General features: G+C 35.5%; 1 long non-coding RNA gene across 1 annotated transcript; it reads left to right on the plus strand.

The window, feature by feature from the left end:
- The first annotated feature begins 4,726 nt into the window (after nt 1–4,726).
- LOC127157732 (uncharacterized) lies at nt 4,727–5,955 on the plus strand. The gene is made up of 2 exons (XR_007825991.1): nt 4,727–5,356; nt 5,563–5,955. It is a non-coding gene; the product is annotated as an uncharacterized LOC127157732 (long non-coding RNA).
- Nucleotides 5,956–8,198: the final 2,243 nt, after the last annotated feature.

Here is an 8,198-nt window from a genome sequence, read left to right on the forward strand (position 1 = left end):
GGTATGTGAAAAACTGGACAAACAGCTGTATGTTGTAAGGAGTTTAAGTAGGGCAGCACAGTGGCTCAGTTGGTAGCGCTGTCGCCTCACAGCAAACATTTCCCTGGTTTGTGTCCTGGCTGAGCCAGAGAGGAGGTAGAGGAGGCGAAATACAATCTCCCAGGGAATATTACTTGATAAACCTGAGTGTTTTCCTCTCTTTTGCAGCTCACAGCACCATATTTTGCTGATTTCTCACCGTTTGTGTTTAACCATTGAATTTCTTTGTACAAGATGAAGCTGGTTTTCAGGCAGCTCAGATGAGCCTTAAACCAAGAGTTGTAATAGTGCCAGGACTTCTGAGGAGGCAGGAAAGGCTGAGCAGCTTCTCCTAAATAATTATTTCCAAGAGACCTGGAGGTCAGTGGTCTTATATCTGAGTATCTGACATTTACCAGCATCAGTAACACACATAAGTGGTCAATCACCCAAGTCTTAGTGACATTTTGTGGATTTGTTTGTTGCTATTTGTGTACTGGTGCTTTTTCTTTTGCACTCTTTCTAGGTGAGGGATTTCCACAATCCTGAAAATCTCTCAATTCATGTGTCACAACACCTCAACAGCTGACGCTCCAAGCCATCAAACTCAGTCTAAGGTGAGTGATTTTAACAAACTAGTTTGTCCCATTCGATTACATTTGAAATGTTATTTTCTGAAAATTGACATGAAATCTCATCACCACATTCCCAGAGTTGCTAATGGTGTGTTTGTATTAACAGGACTGAATCACAGTTGTAAGTCAAATATTTTCACACAGATTCTGATCTGTGATGTTTCTCAGTAGACACCAAACATGTTTGTGTTTATTACATGACAGGTGAAGAATAAAACAAGAAAGACAAGTCCATTCAAATAGGCATGAGACATAGGATATTGCTGGATACTGTTGCTTGTATCCTTTTTCAGGGGTAAAGATATATTTGACCCAATATGTCCTAATATATATATATATATATATATATATATATATATACATTTTCTATCACTAAAAAAGGTATCCCAAAAGAAAATCTGCATTATGTATTTCTTATTTAATAATATACATTGGAAGAAGCTGGGCAATAAATATTGTAAGCAAAGATTTATCACGATTTGTGAAATTCCAGAGGGGTCATAGTTAGATATATTTTGAAATAAAGATCACTATTATTCATATTTAACATGTTTAATTTAATTTAGGTAATTTATTACAGTATGTTTTATGTCAAACTCTCTCCTTGTCACTCTACAGTGATGTCTTATTTCATGGCGCCCTCTTGAGGCTGCATTAAGACTTAAATTATACCAAGATCATATACTATTTTTAGAATTAAATTTAATGCATTTTCTTATTATCAGGCTTATATTGTAATATACTGTATTTAAAAAAAAAAATGTTAACAGTACATTGTCCACTTTAACTCTGAGATGCCAAAAGGAGTCACAATCAAAACGTGACTTTAACAGTAAGTAAACATGTTCAGTCTGAACTGAGATACTGAGAGAGTCCAGGATGAAGCATATGTTTTGAAAGATGTGTATTTGTACAGGAGGAGTGAAACAGATTTGTATTACAGAGTTGTATTACAGCAATTTTCACAATACATGCTGTTTCAAAGCAGCTCCCGACTCGTCACATGCTTGGTCAGGACCCCTTGGCATCACTTTTTGAAGTGCAGGGATTCCCTATAGAACTCTGTACCTGAGCCTGCGGCGTTGAAATTTGACGTGTTAGGTAAGCACAGATCGAACACTACGATAAATAGGAATAAAAGACAATAGGCTACAATCAATTAGTTATGGCAGGGATAGTCAGTTGGCAGCCCCCAGGTCATATTTATCTAGTTCTCCAACTGATTTTTGATTTAAAAAATTACATGCTGTCTAATATAAAAGTGCCATCTGTGAAACAGCGTTCAGTGGTGACTTTAATAAACACGCTCCACGCCGCGAGCAACAGCAGTAAGCACTTAAAGTGTATCCCAGCTAATGCTGCTATTTTTGTCGGAGGCTTGTTGATGTTGATAAACGTACTGTATTTAATGTGCTGTGAATATGTTTGGTTAATCAATGATTAATCAGCGCAATGCGATGCAATCAACTTATTATTTACTTAATTGTTTATTTACTTATTTATTGGTTGGTTGGTTGACTGATTATTTATTTATTTATTTATAAATCAATCAATCAGTGGCGCTAACTTCATAGTATGGCGCGATCCCATGGTCCACTGCGATTTCCACTCGGTAAGTAGAACAGTTAATTAATATCGATGGAAACAATCCTTAAATTTACGGAACAAAAACTGTTCAGTCAGGTCAAGAAGTTGTGTTTAGAACCTTTAGAAGTGCAAGTTAGCAATTTTGTGATGCAGCAAATGACAGCAGACATTATAAAAATATAACCTGCTGCTCCAAATGTCTAGTTTGTTTGTTTTTCCAGATTTAATCATGCAAGGTAATATCATAGAAGACTGTGTAATTTTTAGTTATGATGTGTTTTCATATTACAATAGCTCACAACACTTTAGCCATTTATAAATGTTCAGATGAAGAACAGTGTTGCCAGATTGGCAGTGTTGGGGAGTAACTAGTTACATGTAACGGAATTACGTAATTTAATTACAAAATAAATGTAATTGTAATTAGTTACAGTTACTGAGAAAAAATGTGTAATTAAATTACAGTTACTTTTGAAAAATGCCAGTGATTACAAAGGGGATTACATCTGAATTTTTTTCACACACCCACCCCCACTTACAGATTTAATTGACTTTTTAATTTAATTGACAAACATTTGATTTCAAACCCAGTATCATAGCTATTAAACTATTTCTTGTTATGATGTTATTTTTGTTATGATCTTGTTATGACATATAGCGCAACTGTGCTCACGGTGACCCGAGTTCGATTCCTGTCTTGAGGTCCTTTGCCGATCCCGCTCCCCTCTCTCCTCCCAGTTCTTTCCTGTCATCTCTTTACTGTCCTATCATAATAAAAGGCATAAAAAGCCCAAAAATATAAGTAAAAAAAGAAATTGTGGTGGCTGTGCTTTAAATTTAATTATTACACAGTTCAGAATCTTTGTGTTTGGTTTTCTAATAAAAAATTAAAGCTTAATTCAATATTATGTGGACAATTTCTTAATTCTGTCATGCTGGTATCGTGGACTCTATTGTTTCATACAAACGCAGCTGCTGCCTTTTTTGGTTTTTTTTTTTTTTTTTTTTTGTACATTGTAATGGATTATAAAATAACTAACAAACTAGTACTTCTACTTAATTATTTATGTGGTGAAATGTTGTGTAAGAAAAGTGGTATATTACAAAAAGTAATTAAAAGTAATACGTTACGTTACTTTAATAAAGTAATTAAAAAGTTACACTACTTATTACATTTTAAATCTGTAACCTATTACATTTCCAAAGTAACCTTCCCAACGCTGTATATCTGTAGCTGGACTTCAGCACTACTTCCGCACAATTAAAGTGCATTAAGTACAAAATTAGTTGTTCCAGTTTAGCAGGCTTTAAATATTCCAGTTTAGTGTACTTAAAGTACAAAAAAAAAAAGAGTATTTTTACATAATATGTAAATGTATTTGTAGTATACATAACATGAAATAAATGCATTTTAAATACATTTCAGTATATTTATTTTCACTAGGGTCACTGCTACTACTGTAATGCAATAAATAAGCTTTAGCTAGTTGTGTATGTACAGTAGCAGCTTGAGTACTTAACTAGAATCCAAACATATGATCACATCAGCCCCATTTTATTTTCAATACACTGGCAGCCTGTCAGCTATTTTTAAAACTGTATTATTTACTTAGAAAGCACTGAATGGTCCAGCTCCCACAATCCATTGTGTCCACTTCAATCAAAAAATTCTGAGCTCTTACTAATAACAAGATATCTAAATGCACACAAGGAGGTAGATCATTCTCATATTTGTATCCAAAATAATGGAATATTATTTCAATAATAATAAAAAAAAGTAAGTTAAGTACTGTTAAGTACTGCTGAAATCCAAATAAACATATGCTGAAGTATATTTGATTGTGCAAAAGTGGAACTATTGCAAGTATAGTTAGGTACACTTTAAATATCTTGCATTTAAAGACCAATATTATTCAAAGATCATACAGTCCTCATCAGTAGTGACAGTAAAACTCATTAAGGCTTAATAGTGCACAAGTAGTACTCCAAATAAAATGTAATTATATATATTTTAAATAGATCACTTTTTTACTAGGGAATATAGTTACCTGAGGTTCGATGTACCAAACATCACATCTGCCAATATTTGGGCTTCCAAACACATATGCAGAGTAGATGGGTATCTTCCATGTTGTGCTGTACAAAGTTGCATAAAGAATTTTTTGCTCATCGCTGTCATCCCAAAGACACTGACAGATGTGCTTGACTTCATTCGGTGGTGAACTCCCTGATGGTGTGAACTGAGGAGGGTCCTCATTTAAAAAGAACTGATTGCATATATCAAAATTTGACACAACCTCACTCAGAGAGAGGTAAGGTAACAGAAGAAAAACTAGAGGTTTCATGATGAAACTCGAACTGCGAAAGTAGAATTTCTGATTTTCTCTGGGTTGAAAGAGAGTGAGAGAGTAGGGAACATTAGATGGTTTCTTTTTTATAGAGTTCAAGACACAAGGGGAGGGGAGAAAATCACATGTTTGTGTGGCAAGGTGGATGACGTAATTCAGTTTCATTGGCTCATTGGTGTATGATTGTCACCCACCATAGCCTATTGGAAGTGGCGCTGATGGTATTTTAAGGCTGGAGTTAGATCACCTGGTGTGCGTCACGACTAGGACCGCCCATACTGAGTGCGCTGGTGTAGACGTGCGTTTTATGCTTGGTTGGGTCACAGACTGTCCACTGCATGTCAGCCTTGAAATCAGTGAAAAGTCTTCCTGCATGTTAATTCGTTATGAGCTGTGAGCGACTATACACTTCGTGTGGCACGAGGAATTGCTTTGGTGCGTTGAGCTGTCTCTCTCGTCGCGTTTCTTGAAGGCGGAAGTGTTTATACCCGTCGTTAAAGGAGGACGCGCTGCTGTTTTTCCTGCTGTTTTTTTGTACTGTGTTTCGTTTTCTTTTTGTTTTCGTAGTTGAATGTCAACTGGTGTCCAGCCGAACTTCAGTTGTGCTTCTGTTTGCTGCTTAATTGCCAAATATACTAACGGCTCCGAGTTGCTCTACTACTATTAAAGGGCTGGTTTACATCTGGGGCATCATTAATGTCATCGCTTGTGCCCTGATAAGTGTTTCCACGCTATTGTAGGGGAACTCTGACTCTAGGACCTGCTACAGTGAGCATTCGGACTGTCGCATTCATTTCATTTTGTGTTGTGTTGTTTATATCATTGTTTACTAGTATTTTGTTTTGTATATTTTCAATAGTTTAAGTTTGATATTGTAATTGTGTTTCTTTATAAATGTTTCTGTTTACTTTGATGGAAATATTTCCACTGTATTGTTGAATTTAATTTGTTTTGTTTGTTTTGGTGTATTTTAGGCACTGCCGGCCCGAGGCTGGGAGGCTAGCTAGCTTGGAGTACGGGTGGTGGTGCAATTGTGTGGAGTGCAGTGCTGCTTGGATTCACCTTTCACTGTGTGTGTGTGTGTGTGTATGTGTGTGTGTGTGTGTGTGTGTTCCACGAATTCACAGATAGGGTCTTCACTCCATCTAGCCTGCCCCTGCCGCTGGAAAGCCTGTGTCTTTTATTATTTCTTTTTTTTTTTTGTTTATTTTTTTGTTGTGAGTATTTTCAAATTGATATCTTTAGTTTGTCCAGTACACAGAGCTTCTGATTGTGACAGTGTTTGATTGTGACCTGACATTTGACATTGATTATCATTGAACATTTTAACTATTTATGGTGATTTGAATAAAGTCTTTTGTACATTGTTCACACGTCTCTCTCGGATCACTTCAGCCTACGAACCTGTGTCCTTTATTTTGGTTATTTCCCCCGTTTCCTTACGGGGTGGCGTAGTCGGATTGTATTTGGGTGTGTTCAAACGTATTTACAACGTTGTCCCCCTCCCCCAGCATTGCCACATTTGTATTACAAAAAGATTTTACTACAAAAATATATATATAAATAAATAAAAGCGCACTGCTGTTAATAAGGTTTAAGTTGGATTTTACCCATAAAAAAAAAATAAATAAATAAATAAAAGGTGTGGTACAATGACAGACTTCTCAGCTCAGCTCCTCTGATTGGTTAAAATTTGTGAAAGAATAATGATGCTGAGTTTCTTGTGTGTGAAATTTATCGTGAGTTTTGTTGGCACGTGTGGTGTGAAGTAACAGAGCAGCACCTTTGCTATAGATTTTGTTGCAAGCAGGAAGAGCCAGTGATCACCGTGGGCTGCTCCAGAGGAGGATGATAATCTGATAATAAAGCAGAGATGTTAATAAAGATCAAATGATGCCAATAAAGAATAAAACAGGTGAAGGTTGCATGTCTGATACGGTCAAACCTAAATTTATTCAGACACTTTCAAAATTCCTCACATTATCACAGTTTATTCGCTATAGTTTAACAAATGGGAATAAAAACAAGTAACTGTGTCAGAAAGGTCACATTAGCAATTAAAGAAAAAAAAAACACTTAAGCAAAACATGGTCAGGTCAAAATGTCTGAATAATTTTTGATCCCAAATTTATCAATATTACTAATTTTACTTTTGCACTGTATGAATAATTTTTCGGCATAATATGTCACAGTTCACTTTATTTTGCTGTCCTCACTTACATAAATGAACTATAATGTACTGCACCGACTAGTAAATATATATATATATATATATATATATATATGTATATATGGTGTCTGAAAAATGTTTGGTTTGTCTGTAAAAGCATTAGAGATGGCTAAGATCAGACCGGTTCAAGAGATCAGCTAACAGGAGACTGATCACACACATTTAGTAAATGATACTATCAGGATTTTCTCAATAGATAAAAATAACAATACACTTATTTTGTTCAGATTTCATAGCATCCAACACAGCTTTTTCTTTTTTAATGAGATAAAACACGTTGAAACACTGAAATGACATGCTGTTCATTAAGTGCTCACATATATCTGCTGAGTGTAGGATGATAAGACTGTTGGGTTAAACCACAATATCAGACTGCGCAATGACAACTGGAGTATGTTAGAATATTTCGTCACACATTAAGACACATTTGCACACTGTCTTTATTTAATGTAAGTGATTATAAACAGTGTAGTCCCCTTCTTTAACACATGACTCTTATGAACCGGTTCTTTTTAAATCAAAAACACAAAGCGCGGCCCAGTTCACTAACAAATTGTTTTACATTTGTTTGTGAATCAGATAATTTCTGCTTCTCGGCTAACTCAGAAGTCCTCTGAGAAATCTAATCCCGTCCGGATATGTCTGAGATTTATCGCGTAATTGTTTGGTGATCCATTCTTTGACTGCTCGCTTCACTTTCATCGTGGATATAAGCCTTTGTACCGTATCTGACGAAACAATAATAGCATGAAATCAATAAGAAGATGCTGATCACGGACACTGATAGCAGAGTTAGGTAAGCATCTGGTCGTATAGCAGTTTTCTCAATTTTTAACAAAATATAACTGATTTTAGTTGGCTCACTTTCCCAAACCATTTGTTCAGTACTCAAAACAAAAACACATTTCTCAAAATGTTTAAGAATGAGTAAGTTAAATATTAGGCAGCAAAACTGATGAGACACCAATCAGAACATCTGCATCCTAACAACGGAGAGAAATGATCAAATCATCTACATGAGTTTATACTTACACATACAGTATAATTACATAATACAGTACCAGTATATTAGATTATGGAAATTTCACTATTCTATATGTACAGTAAACTGTAGCACATGTTGTACAGAAGTGACTACCTAAAGATATAGTCTTGTGTCAGCTGTCTTGTGCCATGACTTCGTGCCATGGTATATATTGAAATGTTGTTATTTATTTTTCATTTTAAACAGTAAGGATGACTACTTAATGGTAATGCAATATTTGTGAAAACAACTGTGTATGTCAGACTATAAATCCCTCAAAAACTATGCATGGGGGCTTGCTTTGGTGTTGCCACCCCTTTGCCACCCTAAAAAAATTTCTAGATCTGCCCCTGATG

This window comes from Labeo rohita, unplaced genomic scaffold (genome assembly GCF_022985175.1).
Source record: "Labeo rohita strain BAU-BD-2019 unplaced genomic scaffold, IGBB_LRoh.1.0 scaffold_1188, whole genome shotgun sequence".
NCBI classification, from domain to species: Eukaryota; Metazoa; Chordata; class Actinopteri; order Cypriniformes; family Cyprinidae; genus Labeo; species Labeo rohita.